Source organism: Enhydra lutris, unplaced genomic scaffold, assembly GCF_002288905.1.
Source record: "Enhydra lutris kenyoni isolate GAN:26980312 unplaced genomic scaffold, ASM228890v2 scaffoldscaffold21, whole genome shotgun sequence".
Classification (NCBI taxonomy): domain Eukaryota; kingdom Metazoa; phylum Chordata; class Mammalia; order Carnivora; family Mustelidae; genus Enhydra; species Enhydra lutris.
The window spans coordinates 13,655,090-13,671,446 of NW_019154105.1; the positions used below are offsets into that span (position 1 = coordinate 13,655,090).

Below are 16,357 nucleotides of genomic sequence, written 5' to 3' on the forward strand. Positions count from 1 at the left end.
TCTCAGGTCATGATCCCAGGGTCCTGGGATGGAGCCCCACATCGGGCTCTCTGCTCAGCAGGGAGCATCTGCTTCTCCCTCTCTCTCTCTGCCTGCCTTTCTGCCTACTTGTGATCTCTGTCTGTCAAATAAATAAATAAAATCTTAAAAAAAAAAGTCAACTTCTTACATAACCCATGACATTACATCTAACAAAATTAATAATTCATTTAATAGCTCATATATAAATTTTTCTTTGTCTAAAAAATGTCTTTTTTGCTGTTTTGTTAAAATTAAGATCTAGAGACCAAACATTGCATTTATTTCTTATGTATCTTCAGTCCTCCTATCGACCATCACTCCAAACACTAAAGATCAGTTTTGAGTTTATATAAATAGAAATATATATGTATATGAAACATGCATATATATACCCAGAGGTGGTACACACACACACACACACACACGAGAGAAATTGCTCAACTGTATGTGAGGTCTATTTTAAATTTTTTGAGGAACCTCAATTTTTTTTTTAGATCAAACAATTTTTTAAAAAAAATTTTAAATTATTATTTTTTAATTTTTTATTTCTTTTCAGCGTAACAGTATTCATTGTTTTTGCACCACACCCAGTGCTCCATGCAATCCGTGCCCTCTCTAATACCCACCACCTGGTTCCCCCAACCTCCCACCCCCCACCCCTTCAAAACCCTCAGATTGTTTTTCAGAGTCCATAGTCTCTCATGGTTCACCTCCCCTTCCAATTTCCCTCAACTCCCTTCTCCTCTCCATCTCCCCTTGTCTTCCATGCTATTTGTTATGTTCCACAAATAAGTGAAACCATGTGATAATTGACTCTCTCTGCTTGACTTATTTCACTCAGCATTATCTCTTCCAGTCCCATCCATGTTGCTACAAAAGTTGGGTATTCATCCTTTCCGATGGAGGCCTAACACTCCATAGTGTATATGGACCACATCTTCCTTATCCATTCGTCCGTTGAAGGGCATCTTGGTTCTTTCCACAGTGTGGCGACCGTGGCCATTGCTGCTATAAACATTGGGGTACAGATGGCCCTTCTTTTCACTACATCTGTATCTTTGGGGTAAATACCCAGTAGTGCAATTGCAGGGTCATAGGGAAGCTCTATTTTTAATTTCTTGAGGAATCTCCACACTGTTCTCCAAAGTGGCTGCACCAACTTGCATTCCCACCAACAGTGTAAGAGGGTTCCCCTTTCTCCACATCCCCTCCAACACATGTTGCTTCCTGTCTTGCTAATTTTGGCCATTCTAACTGGTGTAAGGTGGTATCTCAATGTGGTTTTAATTTGAATCTCCCTGATGGCTAGTGATGATGAACATTTTTTCATGAGTCTGAAGCCATTTGTATGTCTTCATTGGAGAAGTGTCTGTTCATATCTTCTGCCCATTTTTTTTATATGATTGTCTGTTTTGTGTGTGTTGAGTTTGAGGAGTTCTTTATAGATCCTGGATATCAACCTTTTGTCTGTACTGTCATTTGCAAATATCTTCTCCCATTCCATGGGTTGCCTCTTTGTTTTCTTGACTGTTTCCTTTGCTGTGCAGAAGCTTTTGATCTTGATGAAGTTCCAAAAGTTCATTTTCACTTTTGTTTCCTTTGCCTTTGGAGACATATCTTGAAAGAAGTTGCTGTGGCAGATATCGAAGAGGTTACTGCCTATGTTCTCCTCCAGGATTCTGATGGATTCCTGTCTCACCAATTTACAATTTACATTCCTGCCAACTGTGTATTAGGGGCCCCTTTTCACTACATCCTCACCAGCACCTGTTTTATCTTGTTGATAGTAGTCATCCTAAGAGGTGGGAGGCTAACATTCTAACCACATATCTTTATGGTTCTGATTTGTATTTCCCTGATGATTAGTTGTGAGCATCTTTTCATGTGTCTGGCCATTTGGATGTCCTTTTTGGAAAAATCTGTATTTAGTTATTCTGCCCATTTTTTAATCAGAATATTTTTTGTTATTAAGTTGACCAAGTTCCTTATATAGTTTGGATAATAACCCTTTATCCAATATATGATTTGCAAAAACTTACTCCCATTCTATAGGTTGTCTTTTAATTTTGTTAATTGTGCAAAAGTTTTGAGTTTGATGTAGTCCCATTTATTAGCTTCTGTTGTTTGTCCTTCTGGTTTCATGTCTAAAAAATCATTGTCAAGACCAGTATCAAAGAGTTTTTCCCTACGTTTCCTCCTGAGAGTTTTATGGTATCAGGTCTATGTTTAAGTCTTTGATCTATTTTGAGTTACCTTTTTTTTTTTTTTTTTTTTTAAATTTTATTTTTCATAAACATATAATATCTTTTTATCCCCAGGGGTACAGGTCTGTGAATCGCCAGGTTTACACACTTCACAGCATTGAGTTACCTTTTTTGATAATTATTTAAGACCTTTACTAACAGGTGCTTACCATTATTGACTTTTTTTTTTTTAATATCAAGCTGCATTCTTTTATTACAAATTAAAAATGAGGTTCTTAAAAATCTCAACTTGACCAGATATGAAACAATTTAAAAATCTTTACAGATGTATTGAGAAAAATGAGGATTTTTAAAAAACACGTTTGTCATTACCAAAAAGAGATGTCTTTAGGTAAAAATAATAAAAACTCCATGCTGCATAGATAATGCAGACAGTTCTATGCTTCTAGTCAATGGAAAAAAAGCAAGCACTTAAGGTCTTCAGCTCCAATCTTTTGTTCATTTCTTATTGCTGGAACTCTGTATTCGTTTCTTGTTGGATGACTAAACCAGTCAGGTGGGAGAGATGTAAGCCAGCATTTACTCAGCCCCTCCCTGCTCTGCCTTGGGAGTGGAGGAATTCTCAGCTGGTGGATCCACTGCTTCTCTTTGCCATCTTTTGGTTTAGGGTTTTCTAGGTATCTGCCTCGGTAACTGAAGTTGCAGCGGTAACCATGGTGAAGTGGCTATTGACTTTGGGTCTCATCTTCTTGATTTTCCTTATCTTCAGTGCCATCTCTCCAGGCTGTCCTTGGTGAGGAGGCACCCTGTGGAATCGCGGTCTATAACGCCCGAACATATTGTCTCACTGGTCTATCTTGTTCTCCTGCGCGCTGGTCGTCAGCAGCTTCCGTCACTTCTCCCTGCATGGGAGGGGTGGAAGACTGTGGTCCACCCACAGGGTGTCTGCAAGTCCTAAGGTGGGAACCCCCGCCTGTGGTAAGGCCTGAGCTGTTGGGCCCGGCCTTGGGGGGGGGGCACTCTCCAATCCCTTCTGCTTTTCCCATTCTCAGAATTCTGGTAATTCTCTGGGTAATTCCGTGGAGGACCCCTGCCTCGTGGATAGTGCCTGTAATGGTTAGAGTCCACTGTCTGCTCACTGCCTTGCCCTGGAACTCCACGGGGCTTGTCCCATTTGCTGCCTCTGCACCCTTTTCTCCTTCAACAAGAGCAAACTTCAGTCTCTCCATCTCCTGTGAAGGTACTTCCTGGGGTGGATCTTTATGGCAGTCTGGTGTACAAATACATCTCCTTCTGTGAGGTTCCTGTTGATGAAACCATTTACCCTTCTTAGGGTGAACCATTTACTGCTCCCAAAGCCTTCCCTTGTGATGATCTTTTTGTCCCTGCTGGCAGGTGTCCCCCATGCGAGGCTGCAGGGCCGCTGCCCATGGTGTGGGGCTCGGTGTAGGCCACGCTGAGGGCAGGGGTGGTGGGTGGCTGCTGGGTCTCAGCCTTTGTGCTTAGGGCAGTGGTGATGGTGCCTGGGTGCCTGCAGCGGCTGGGCTCCTCCGGTGGGTGGGGGTTGCTGGTAACCCAGCGTGTGCAGGTGGCGGGCTGCCCAGGCTGTTTGGGGTTGCTCTCTGCTACAGATGGAACTCCATTTTGAGTTAATTTTTGTGAGTGATGCGAGATAGGGATCCAATTTCATTGGTCTGCGCGTGTTTCTCTAATTTGCCCAGCACTAATTATTGGAGAGCCAGTCTTCCTTATTGGCTGTTTTGGCTTCCTTGGCAAATATTAGTTGATTGAATTTACTGGAATTTGACTCAGGGCTTTCTACTCTTTTCCACTGGTTGGCATGTCTGTTTTTGTGCCAGTGCTGTTTTTATTAGCATGGTACCTCTGGCTTTGTTCTTTTTTTTTCAAGATTATTTTGCCTCTTCTGGGCCCTTTGTGGTTCCACACAAATTTTGGTGTTCTTTCTTCTAATGCTATGAAGAATGTTATTGGTATTTTGAATTGGGATTGTGTTGAATGCGTAGAAGGCTTTGGGAAGTACGGCTATCTTAACAATATTAATTATTCTGATCCCAGCACACAGGGTAACTTTCCATCTTTCCGGCTAAATTCCGTAGTTTTTATTGTAGAGATCTTTACTTCCTTGTGTTCAGTTTATTCCTAAGTAGTTTATTTATTTTTTGATGTTATTGTGAATGGGATGGTTTTATTTATTTTCAGATTCTTTATCATTAGTGTAAAAGAATAATTGATTTCTCTGTGTTGATTTTGTATCCTGCTACTTTAGCAAAATTGTTGATGATATTTTCGGTGTTTCTAGTAATTGATTTTACAAATAACTTCACAATAAGTAATGTTTATAAGTAACTTCATACTTTTCCAGTGTATATTTGGGATAAATTCTTAGAGGTGGAAACATCAAAGGGCAAAACCATGTTTTTTGGTAACTATTTTGACAGACTTTAATATTTAGAATAGTTTTATGTTCACAACAGTATTGAGCAGAAGGTCCAAGGGCACATGCCTGGCTCAGTTGGGTAAGCATAGGATTCTTGAATTCAGCTCAGGTCATGATCTCAGGGTTTTGAGACTGAGGGTCGTGAGATTGAGTCCCATGTAGGGAGTCTGCTTGAAACTGAGATTCTCTCTCCCTCTGCCCACACCCCCCACTCCCACACACCCTCTTTCTCTAAAATAGCTAACTAACTAGCTAAATATCTTGCCAAGAAAAAAGAAGGTACAGAGATTTTCCGTGTACTCCCTGCCCCCACACATCTACAACCTCCCCTATTATCAGAATCCCCCACCAGAGTGGTCATTTGTTGCCAGTGATGAACCTACACTGACACATCATTGTGTGATGCAAAGTCCCTAGTTTGTATTAGGGTACAGTCTAAATGGCATTGTGCATTCTGTGCGTTTGGCCAAATGTATAATGACCTGTATCCATCATTAAAGTATACAGAGTGTTTTCCCTGTCCTAATAATCTTCTGTGCTCTGTCTGTTCATCCCATGCCCTCCAAATCCCTGGCAAGCACTGGTCTTTTCATTGTCTCCATAGTTTTGTCTTTTTCCAGAATGTCATATGAGATATGTCATATATGATTGGAATCATATAGTATGTAACCTTTTTAGATTGGCTTCTTTTACCCAGTAATATACATTTAAATTTCTTCCATGTTTTTTCTTGGCTTAAACAGATCATTTTTCTTAGTGCTGAACAGTAATTCACTGTCTGGATGTATCCCAGTTTATCTATTTACCTACTGAAGAATGTCTGGATTGCTTCAGAGTTTTGGCAATTATTAATAAAGCTGTTACAAACTTTTTTTTATGTGGATTTTTTGTGTAAACATACATTTTTTTCAACTCCTTTGAGTAAATACTAAAGAGTGAGATTGCTGAATAGTATGGTAAGAGTATTAACTTTTGTAAGAAGCTGCCCAAGTGTCTTCCAAAGTGGTAGTACCACTTTGCATTCCCACCAGCAAAGAATGAGAGTTTCTGTTGCTCCTCATCCTTGTCAACATTTGGTGTTGTCAGTTTTGGATTTTGATCCTTCTAATGAGTGTGTAGTGGTATCTAATTGTTTTGGTTTCCATTTCCCTGATGATACATGATATGAAGCTCGTTTTCATGTGCTCATTTGCCATCTGTGTATCTCACTTGGTGAGGCTCCAGTTAAAGTTTTTGGGCCACTCTTTAATTGGGTTGTTTGTTTCATGTTGAGTTTTAAATGTTCTTTGTATATTTTGGGTAACAGTCTTTATTATGTACTTTTTGCAAATATTTTTCTCCATTTGTAGCTTGTCTTTTCATTCTCTTGATAGTATATTTTGCAGGCAGAAAGCTTTAATTTTAGTGAAGTCCTGCTTATCATTTATTTCTTTCATGGATCATGCCTTTGCTGTTGTATTTAAAAAGTAATTTCCACCCCTAAGTGGCCTGAGGTCACCACTGAAAATGTTTCGCTGTTTGCTTGACCCAGAAAACTCTACAAAATCATGCAACTCAAGAGGTTCAAATGTTTGTGTTTACTTTAAGAAAACACTTGAAACTGCCCAGGCCATCAAGGGTATGTATATCTGAAAAGCCACCCAGTATCTGAAAGATGTCACTTTGCAGGAGCAGTATGTGCCATTCTGTCACTATAATGGTGGAGTTGGTAGGTGTGCCCAGCCAAACAGTGGGCTGGACACGGGGTCAGTGGCCCAAGAAGAGTGCTGAATTTTTACTGCACATGCTTAAAAATGAAGAGAGTAATGCTGAACGTGAGGGTTTGGTTGTTGATTTTCTAGTCATTGAGCACATCCAGGGGAACAAAACCCCCATGATGTGGAATAGAATTTAGGGCTTATGGTTGGATTAACCCATACTTGAGCTCTCCCTGCCACACTGAGGGGATCCTTCCTGAAAAAGAGCAGATTGTTCCGAAACCAGAAGAGGAGTTTGCCCAGAAGAAAAAGACATCTCAGAAGAAACTGAAGAAACAAAAACTTATGGCCCAGGTGTATATTCTGCATAGAATAAATGCAAATAAAAATAGAAAGAGAGGGGCGCCTGAGTGGCTCAGTGGGTTAAGCCTCTGCCTTCTGCTCAGGTCATGATCCTGGAGTCCTGGGATCAAGCCCCACATTGAGGCCCACATCAGGCTCTCTGCTCAGCAGGGAGCCTGTTTCCCCCTCTCTCTCTGCCTGCCTCTTGCCTACTTGTGTTCTCTCTCTCTCTCTCTGTCAAATAAATAAATAAAATCCTAAAAAAAAAAATAAAATAAAAAGAGAAAAAAAAAGTGATTTCCAAACCCAAGGTCATCTAGATTTTCTCCTATGTGGTCTTTTAGGAATTTTATAGGTTTGCAGTTTACATTTACCTCCGTGATCCTTTTTGGGTTAATTTCTTACTGTAAGGGTGCAAAGTCTGCATGTAGCTTCGTTTATTTGTTTTTTTTATTTAATTTTTTTTTTTGGTTCAAATGTTCATTTATTTCAGTACCGTTTATTTAAAAGACATTCTTTTCTTCATTGTATTGCCTTTGCTCTTTTGTCAAAGACCACTTGACTATATTTATGTGGGTCTGTTTCTCAGCTCTCTATTCTGTTCCATTGATCTTCACTAACTCACACATTCACTAGTACCACATAGTTTTATAGTATCATGAAGTCGCATAGTGTCAATCCTTAGACCTTGTTCTTTGCCTTTAATATTGTGTTGGCTGTTTTGAATCTTTTGTCTCTGCACTTAAACTTTAGAATCAGTTTGTTGATATCCACAAAATAACTGGGATATTGATTAGGATTGTACTAAATCTGTAGATCAAGTTGGGAAGAACTGACATTTTGACAATATTTGAGTCTTTCTATTCGTGAACATGGAATATAGTTTCCATTTATGTAGTTTTTCTTTGATTTCACTCATCAGAGCTTTGCAGTTTTTCTAATAGAGATCTTGCATGCATTTTGTTGGATTTATACCCAAGTATTTCGGTTTTTAGAGGTACTAATGTAATGTAAGTGGTAATGTGTTTGTAATATCAAATTCAACTTGTTCATAGTTGATTGATTGACTTTTTAACTTTCTATCCTGAAACCTTGCTATAATCACTTATTAATTCTATATTTTTTCTATATTATTGCCAAGCTGTTATCTTAGTGGCTGTTGCAGTTTGCATTTCCATTTGAAATTGATAAACATTCCGATTCCTAACATTTTCCCTAACAGATTTATTGTCAAACTTTTAGATTTTGCCAGTCTGATAGGTGAGCAATGTTTCCTCACTATAGAGCTGTTTAGAATTTCTCTTATTAAGTGAGGTTGGCCATTTTTTTTCCTTTAGGGTCATTTCTGTGTTCTTGTTCTGTGAACTACCTATCCATACTCTTTCTTCATTCTTCTACTGGATTGTTGCTCTTTTTATCTGAGGTCTTGGGGAGCTCTTATTACATCATTTATGCTGGACTTCTGTCCCACCCCCTCATCAGTTATAAATAATTTCTCCAAGTTTTTATGTACATTTTAAGAAGCACTGTACTCTGGTCTACAGACAATTTTATTTTTTATTTTTATTGATTTAATTACTTATCTATTTATTTAAAAGATTTTGTTTGTTTATTTGACACAGAGAGAGAGAGAGAGAGAGAGAGAGAGAGAGAGAAACAGTGAGAGAGGGAATACAAACAGGGGGAGTGGGAGAGGGAGAAGCAGGCTTCCTGCAGAGCAGGGAGCCCAATGCAAGGCTCGATCCCAAGACCCCAGAATCATGACCCAAGCCGAAGGCAGAGGCCTAATGACTGAGCCACCCAAGTGCCCCTTATTTTTATTTTTTTAAAGATTTATTTATTTATTTAAGAGAGAGAGAGAGACCCATAAGCTGGGATGAAGGGCAGAGGGAGAAGCAGACTCCCCTCTGAGCAGGGAGCCTAATGTGGAGCTTGATCCCAGGACCATGGGAATATGATCTGAAACAAAAGCAGACACTTAACCGACTGAGCCACCCCTGCAGGATACTTTTAAATTATTAGTTAATTATTCATTCTTCTTTCTTAAATTGTTATTGGGTATTGAGATAGGAAGATTTCCCTGATCTCAGGTTGAAAAGGTATTCATTTATATCTTCTTCTAATTCATACAAAATTTTAATTATTTTTAAAAGAGATATTATTTTTAACTAATTTGTAAACCGAACATGAGGCTCAAACTCATGATCCCGAGATCAAGAGTTGCACACTCTACCAACTGAGGTGCCCCATAAAATTTTAATTACTATTTTTTTACTTTAAATGTATGATCTTTTTGAGGTTCATCTTAGTGCATGGTGTGAGATACAGATCTAATTTTGCCTTAGCCAAAAGGCTTTTCAGTTGTTCTGAAGCCAGTTATTAAAAAGTTTGTCTGGTAGTTTCTATTCACAGCAGAGTTTGAGAATATAGATTTTAAGAGTTTCAGTTTTTTTTAGAAGAGGAGTGAAACACTTTGTTACACACACACACACACACACGCACACACGCGCACACACACACACACACACACACACACACACACACATAAAGTTTCCTGATGTGGAAAATAAATTTGCCTACAAAATCTCAAAAAACTCAGGAATGATGGTTTTGAAATAAATGTTAACACAAACTTAACCTGGATCCCAAATTCATTATCTTTCAAGTCTTTTTAACTTTATCCCATAGTTTTAATTCCAATTTTGACAATTTAGAGTTTTTGGAGAGTAATAATCTCTAAGTCTTATTAAAGAAAAATAAAGTTAAAAATTGGTTTGTCAAAATATAAATATTAATTCTCTATGTATTCCATTGAAGACTTTTCAATAAATGAAGATCAAATATAAAGTAACAAGCATTTAATAAGTATCTGGACATGATCCAAGCTAAAAATTCAGAAAAAAAAACAAAAGTTTAAAAAAAAAAAAAAACCAATTTAACCCAAATGTAACATTGTTGCTGATTATAGTCTCAAGTTGTTTTCATCTACCCACTCTGAAAATCAGCATGAGCACAGGCAGTTAGAATCAAATAAATAGTCTTAGAAATAATTTTGTTCAATTTCTGTATTTCTTGAGGGTACAATTATTGCCCACATTGGTGCTCTCCAGCTAAAGGCCATGAAGAACACACCTGTGGTTAGACAATTTGGACTCATACTTATTGTAATGAACCATTGAGGGAGACCACACAGCTGGTCATGGGAAATCGCAGGGCATCTCAGTAAGAGTGGTCGACAGGATTTTTAGAATAGGATTTCAATGATGCTTAGGTGATTTGGGGGGAAAATGTCAGGAATCTTAAATTTTTGTCCTGAGGCCTTGTTCTGGATTGGATGCTGTCAGGAAGCAGGGCTGATTCTGGTTGGGTATTTAGTGTATCTTACTTAAAGGGAGGGGAGACTAGAGGGAAGCAAAACTTTCATTCATATTACTCAAGTGGTCTTACTCTATAGTGGTCTTATTTTCGTCTTTTTTTTTTTTTTTTTTTTCATTTGAGTATAGTTGACACAATGTTACTTTAGTTTTAGGTCTACAATGTACTGATTCAGCGTCTCTGTAGGTTATGCTATGCTCACCACAAGTGTAACCACCATCTGTCGCTGAACAACACTATTCTAGTGCCACTAACTATATTCTCTATGCTGTGCCTTTGAGTCCTGTGACGTATTCACTCCAGTCTTGTTTCTGTCTTGATAACATAGTCAGTGCTTTCTCCGATGTTGGTGTTCTGTGAGAAAGTGTTCAGGATAGTTTCCAGGTGTCAGGAGCTGCTTTTCCATTTTGCACTCCAAAAAAAAAAAAAAAAAAAAACCAGAATTTTTTTTTTCTTTGTTAGGTTTATACACAATAAAATATACCTGAATTAGTCAGGGTAACTAATTCCAGCTGCTGTAGCAGATAATCCCTAAATCTCAGTTGCCTAACACAATGCTTTTCTAATGCACACAAAATCCAACACAGACCTTCCTTCCTGGGCCAATCTTCAGGCCTCATCCATCTCATGTACCACATGTAGCCATCCCCACATGTGGCTTCCAAGTATGCCGCAGGAGGGGAAAAGAAAGTGGAGAAAGCACACCAGGTCATTAAATACCTCACTGTAGAAGTGACACACTTCACTTTTCTTATATTCCTTTGTCCAAGAATAGTCAATCATTACACATAGATTTTAGAGGGTCTGCTAGTCAGGATTCTCCAGAGAAGCAAAACAGAACTGAGGGTGTCTGTGTGTAGAGAGAGATTGAGAGAGAGAGGGAGGACTTCATTTTAAGGAATTGTCTCACATGATAATAGAGGCTGGCAGGTCCAGAAACTGCAGGGTAGGGTCTAACAGGCAGGACGCCTAGGGAGAACATCGCAGTTGAAGTCTGCAGGACCTCTGTGGGCAGAGTTCCTTTGGGTTCTGAGATCAGTCTTTGTTCTATTTGGTACTTCATTTGATTGGATGTCGCCCACTCACACTGTGCAGGGCAATCTGATTTACTCCAAGTCCACTGACACAAATATTAACCTCATCCAAAAAACACCTCCCCAGAAACATCCAGAAAAAATGTTTGACCAAGTATCTAGGCACCAGGGCCCAGACAGACTGACACATAAAATTAATCATCATAGGGAGGTATGTGATTTCTGTCTGGATTTTCTGCCAAACCACTTGGAACTGGCAATTTGCAGCCTGAGTCTTTGGTTGCCAGCCAGCTTTCTTGACAAAACACTCCTTTTACTAATATATATGTTTTCAGTAAAAATGGATATTTTATAAACATAAGTTTATTCACATTCTAACGCAGTGCAAAACCCTTACATTTATCTAGCATGATTTTATATGCTGTGTGATAGGCAGGGTGTGTATTGTTATTTCCATCTTACAGAAGAAGAAATAACACAAGGTGACTTATGTGGGGTTACACGGTAAGGAAGTGAGAGGCCCAAGTCCAGAAATCCAATCTTAACTTCTTTCATCCACCACAGACACATATATAACAAAACAAATCAAAGGGAATAAAATAAATCATTCTTGGAATTTTGGATTTATATCATCTGCTAATAGGGAAAAATGTCTGTAACCTTGTGTATTATTAAGATATGAACATAAAAATAATTGACGAGGGAGGAGTCAAGATGGTGGAGAAGTAGCAGGCTGAGACGACTTCAGGTAGCGGGAGATCAGCTAGATAGCTTATCTAAAGATTGCAAACACCTACAAATCCAACGGGAGATCGAAGAGAAGAAGAACAGCAACTCTAGAAACAGAAAATCAACCACTTTCTGAAAGGTAGGACTGGCGGAGAAGTGAATCCAAAGCGACGGGAAGATAGACCGCGGGGGGAGGGGCCGGCTCCCGGCAAGCGGCGGAGCAGCAGAGCACAAAATCGGGACTTTTAAAAGTCTGTTCCGCTGAGGGACATCGCTCCAGAGGCTTAACCGGGGTGAAGCCCACGCAGGGTCAGCGTGGCCTCAGGTCCCGCAGGGTCACAGAAGGATCGGGGGCGTCTGAGTGTCGCAGAGCTTACAGGTATTAGAACGGGGAAGCCGGCTACAGAGACAGAGCCGAGGAGTGACTCTCAGCTCGGGGTTACCTTGAACCGGTCGCAGGCTCGGTCAGCTCGGAGCGCGGCTGGAGGCAGGGTGACGGGAGTCATTGGGCGCTGTTCTCTGAGGGCACACTGAGGAGTGGGGCCCCGGGCTCTCGGCTCCTCCGGGCCGGAGACCGGGAGGCCACCATCTTGATCCCCGCCCTCCGGACTCTACGGAAAGTGCTCAGGGAACAAAAGCTCCCGAAAGCAAACCGGAGCGGATTACTCAGCCCGGCCCCTGGTAAGGGCGGTGCAACTCCGCCCAGGGCAAAGACGCTTTAGAATCACTGCAACAAGCCCCTCCCCCAGAAGATCAACAAGAAACCCAGCCAGGACCAAGTTCACCTACCAAGGAGTGCAGTTTCAATACCAAGGAGAGCAGCAGAATTCCAGATGAGGAGAAAGCAAAGCACGGAACTCATGGCTTTCTCCCCATGATTCTTTAGCCTTGCAGTTAATTTAATTTTTTTTCTTTTTCAATTTTTTTTCTCTTCTTCTGCCAATTTTTTTTTAACTTTTACCCTTTTCTTTTTTAACGTTTTTTTAACTAGTTTATCTAATATATATATATATATATATATATATATATTTTCTTTTTTATATTTTTTCTTTATTCGTTTTCTTTTTTTTAATTGTTTTTGTTTTTTGTTTTATCTTTCTGAACCTCTTTTTGAACCTTTCTCCCCCCCTCACGATTTGGGATCTCTTCTGATTTGGCTAAAGCATATTTTCCTGGGGTTGTTGCCACCCTTTTAGTATTTTACTTGCTCCTTCATATACTCTTATCTGGACAAAATGACAAGGCGGAAAAATTCACCACAAAAAAAAGAACAAGAGGCAGTACCAAAGGCTAGGGACCTAATCAATACAGACATTGGTAATATGTCAGATCTAGAGTTCAGAATGATGATTCTCAAGGTTCTGGCTGGGCTCGAAAAAGGCATGGAAGATATTAGAGAAACCCTCTTGGAAGATATAAAAGCCCTTTCTGGAGAAATAAAAGAACTAAAATCTAACCAAGTTGAAATAAAAAAAGCTATTAATGAGGTGCAATCAAAAATGGAGGCTCTCACTGCTAGGATAAATGAGGCAGAAGAAAGAATTAGCGATATAGAAGATCAAATGACAGAGAATAAAGAAGCTGAGCAAAAGAGGGGCAAACAGCTACTGGACCACGAGGGGAGAATTCGAGAGATAAGTGACACCATAAGACGAAACAACATTAGAATAATTGGGATTCCAGAAGAAGAAGAGAGAGAGAGGGGAGCAGAAGGTATATTGGAGAGAATTATTGGAGAGAATTTCCCCAATATGGCAAAGGGAACAAGCATCAAAATCCAGGAGGTTCAGAGAACCCCCCTCAAAGTCAATAAGAATAAGTCCACACCCCGTCACCTAATAGTAAAATTTACAAGTCTTAGTGACAAAGAGAAGATCCTGAAGGCAGCCCGGGAAAAGAAGTCTGTAACATACAATGGTAAAAATATTAGATTGGCAGCAGACTTATCTACAGAGACCTGGCAGGCCAGAAAGAGCTGGCGTGATATATTCAGAGCATTAAACGAGAAAAACATGCAGCCAAGAATACTACATCCAGCTAGGCTATCATTGAAAATAGAAGGAGAGATTAAAAGCTTCCAGGACAAACAAAAACTGAAAGAATTTGCAGACACCAAACCAGCTCTACAGCAAATATTGAAAGGGGTCCTCTAAGCAAAGAGAGACCCTAAAACTAGTAGATCAGAAAGGAACAGAAACAATATACAATAACAGTCACCTTACAGGCAATACAATGGCACTAAATTCATATCTCTCAATAGTTACCCTGAATGTGAATGGGCTAAATGCCCCAATCAAAAGACACAGGGTATCAGAATGGATAAAAAAACAAAACCCATCTATATGTTGCCTACAAGAAACTCATCTTAAACCCGAAGATACCTCCAGATTTAAAGTGAGGGGGTGGAAAAGAATTTACCATGCTAATGGACATCTGAAGAAAGCAGGAGTGGCAATCCTTATATCAGATCAATTAGATTTTAAGCCAAAGACTATAATAAGAGATGAGGAAGGACACTATATCATCCTCAAAGGATCTGTCCAACAAGAAGATCTAACAATTTTAAATATCTATGCCCCTAACGTGGGAGCAGCCAACTATATAAACCAATTAATAACAAAATCAAAGAAACACATCGACAATAATACAATAATAGTAGGGGACTTTAATACTCCCCTCACTGAAATGGACAGATCATCCAAGCAAAAGATCAACAAGGAAATCAAGGCCTTAAATGACACACTGGACCAGATGGACATCACAGATATATTCAGAACATTTCATCCCAAAGCAACAGAATACACATTCTTCTCTAGTGCACATGGAACATTCTCCAGAATAGATCACATCCTGGGTCCTAAATCAGGTCTCAACCGGTATCAAAAGATTGGGATCATTCCCTGCATATTTTCAGACCACAATGCTCTGAAGCTAGAACTCAATCACAAGAGGAAATTTGGAAAGAACCCAAATTCATGGAGACTAAACAGCATCCTTCTAAGGAATGAATGGGTCAACCAGGAAATTAAAGAAGAATTGAAAAAATTCATGGAAACAAATGATAATGAAAACACAATGGTTCAAAATCTGTGGGACACAACAAAGGCAGTCCTGAGAGGAAAATATATAGCGGTACAAGCCTTTCTTAAGAAACAAGAAAGGTCTCAGGTACACAACCTAACCTTACACCTAAAAGAGCTGGAGAAAGAACAAGAAAGAAAGCCTAAACCCAGCAGGAGAAGAGAAATCATAAAGATCAGATCAGAAATCAATGAAATAGAAACCAAAAAAACAATAGAACAAATCAACGAAACTAGGAGCTGGTTCTTTGAAAGAATTAATAAGATCGATAAACCCCTGGCCAGACTTATCAAAAAGAAAAGAGAAAGGACCCAAATAAATAAAATCATGAATGAAAGAGGAGAGATCACAACGAACACCAAAGAAATACAGACGATTATAAGAACATACTATGAGCAACTCTAGGCCAACAAATTTGACAATCTGGAAGAAATGGATGCATTCCTAGAGACATATAAACTACCACAACTGAACCAGGAAGAAGTAGAAAGCCTGAACAGACCCATAACCAGTAAGGAGATTGAAACAGTCATCAAAAATCTCCAAACAAACAAAAGCCCAGGGCCAGACGGCTTCCCGGGGGAATTCTACCAAACATTTAAAGAAGAACTAATTCCTATTCTCCTGAAACTGTTCCAAAAAATAGAAATGGAAGTAAAACTTCCAAACTCATTTTATGAGGCCAGCATCACTTTGATCCCAAAACCAGACAAGGATCCCATCAAAAAAGAGAACTACAGACCAATATCCTTGATGAACACAGATGCAAAAATTCTCACCAAAATACTAGCCAATAGGATTCAACAGTACATTAAAAGGATTATTCACGACGACCAAGGGGGATTTATTCCAGGGCTGCAAGGTTGGTTCAACATCTGCAAATCAACCAATGTGATACAACACATTAATAAAAGAAAGAACAAGAACCATATGATACTCTCCATAGATGCTGAGAAAGCATTTGACAGAGTACAACATCCCTTCCTGATCAAAACTCTTCAAAGTGTAGGGATAGAGGGCACATACCTCAATATTATCAAATCCATCTATGAAAAACCCACCGCAAATACCATTCTCAATGGAGAAAAACTGAAAGCTTTTCCGCTATGGTCAGGAACACGGCAGGGATGTCCGTTATCATCACTGCAATTCAACATAGTACTAGAAGTCCTAGCCTCAGCAATCAGACAACAAAAGGAAATTAAAGGCATCCAAATTGGCAAAGAAGAAGTCAAACTATCACTCTTTGCAGATGATATGATACTATATGTGGAAAACCCAAAAGACTCCACTCCAAAACTGCTAGAACTTGTACAGGAATTCAGTAAAGTGTCAGGATATAAAATCAATGCACAGAAATCAGTTGCATTTCTCTACACCAACAACAAGATAGAAGAAAGAGAAATTAAGGAGTCC

General features: G+C 39.4%; 2 pseudogenes; one reads left to right on the forward strand and one right to left on the reverse strand.

The window, feature by feature from the left end:
* Positions 1-2,804: 2,804 nt before the first annotated feature.
* LOC111148833 lies at positions 2,805-5,950 on the reverse strand (annotated as a pseudogene).
* Positions 5,951-6,189: 239 nt separating this feature from the next.
* LOC111148834 overlaps positions 6,190-16,357 on the forward strand; it is an 85,607-nt pseudogene continuing 75,439 nt past the window's right edge.